Source organism: Mandrillus leucophaeus, unplaced genomic scaffold, assembly GCF_000951045.1.
Source record: "Mandrillus leucophaeus isolate KB7577 unplaced genomic scaffold, Mleu.le_1.0 Scaffold24, whole genome shotgun sequence".
In the NCBI taxonomy this organism is placed as follows: Eukaryota; Metazoa; Chordata; class Mammalia; order Primates; family Cercopithecidae; genus Mandrillus; species Mandrillus leucophaeus.
In genome coordinates, this window is record NW_012102476.1 from 4283326 (window position 1) to 4285188 (window position 1863).

Sequence of the window (1863 nt, forward strand, 5' to 3'; positions counted from 1 at the left end):
AAAAAAAAAAAAAAAAGACAGGTAATTAACAAGTTTTTATGAGAATGTGGAGAGATTGGAACCCTCACACATGGCTGGTTGGAATGTAAAATCGTACACTAACTTTGGAAAATAGTCTGGCAGTTCCTCAGATGTTTAAACATAGAGTTATATAATCCAGCAATTTCCCTTCTAGATATGTAACCAAGAGAAATAAAAGCATATTCCACAAAACACTTGTACATGAGTATTCATAGCAGCATTATTCATAGTAGCCCCAGAGTGGAAACAACCCAAATGTCTGTCAACTGATGATTGAAGAAACAAAAGCGGCATATCCATGTCTTAGTCTGTTTTGTGCTGCATCATGGAATACCTAAGGCTGGATAAATTATAAAGAATAGAAATATCTTTCTTTCCGTTCTAGAGGTTGAGAAGTCCAAGGTCAAGGGCCCTGCATCTGGTGAGGGCCTTCTTTCTGCCTCATCCCACAGCAGAAAGCAGAAGGGCAAGACAGTGCAAGAGAGGGGGTGGGGTGGGGGCAGAACCTATCCTTGATAACTAACCTACTCATGCAATAATGCCATTAATCCATTCATGAGGGAAGAGCCCACATAACCTAATCACTTCTTAAAGTTCCCACCTCTCAACAGTTGCATTGGGGGTTAAGTTTTCAACACATGAACTCTGGGGGGACATGTTCAAACCACAGTAATTCATAAAGTGAAACCGTATTATTCCTAATAAAAAGAAATGAGATGCTACGCTGTGGATGAACCTTGATAACGTTATGCTATGTGAAAGCAGCCAGACACAAAAGATCATGCACTGTATGATTCCATTTATATGACTTGTCCAGAATAGGTCATCTGTAAAGATAAGATGTAGAGTAGTGGTTGCCTAGGGTTGGGGGATAGGGGGTGTTATGGACTGAATGTTTGTATCGCTCCCAAATTTATACATTGAAGTTTAACCTCCAGTGTGACTGTATTTGAAGACAGGGCCTGGCTGGGCATGGTGCCTCACGCCTGTAATCCCAGCACTTTGGGAGGCCGAGGCAAGCAGATCACCTGAAGTCAGGAGTTCGAGACCAGCCTGGGCAACATGGTGAAATACCGTCTCTACTAAAAATTCCAAAAAATTAGCCGGGTGTGGTGGCAGACGTCTGTAATCCCAGCTACTTGGGAGGCTGAAGCAGGAGAATGGCTTGAACCCAGGAGATGGAGGTTGCAGTGAGCCGAGACCGCGCCATTGCACTGCAGCCTGGGCAAAAGTAATGAAACTCCCTCTCAAAAAAAAAAAAAAAACAAAAAAGATAGGGCCTGTGAGAAGGTGACCTTAAATAAGGTCATCAAGACGAGGGACTTCCAAGAGGAGTGCTGGCAGTTAAGAGAGCTGGGACCAGGTGCGGTGGCTTACACCTGTAATCCAACACTTTGAGAGGCCAAAGTGGGAGGATCCCTTGAGCCTAGGAGTTCGAGACCAGCCTGGGCAACATAACAAGACCTCGCCTCTATTTGTAAATTCAATTAAAAAAAAAAAAAGGGAGAGAACTGCAAGGAGATTAAAAAAAAGAAAAAAAAAAGAAAGGGCCAAGGCTGGGTGCGGTGGCTCACACCTGTAATCCCAGCACTTTGGGAGGCCAATGGGGATGGATCACAAGGTCAGGAGATCGAGACCATCCTGGCTAACACGGTGAAACTCTGTCTCTACTAAAAATACAAACAAACAAAAAACTAGCTGGGTGTGGTGGCATGTGCCTGTGGTCCCAGCTACTCAGGAGACTGAGGCAGGAGAATCACTTGAACCTGGGAGGTGGAAGTTGCAGTGAGCTGAGATCGTGCCACTGCTCTCCAGCCTAGGCGACAGAGTGAGACTCCATCT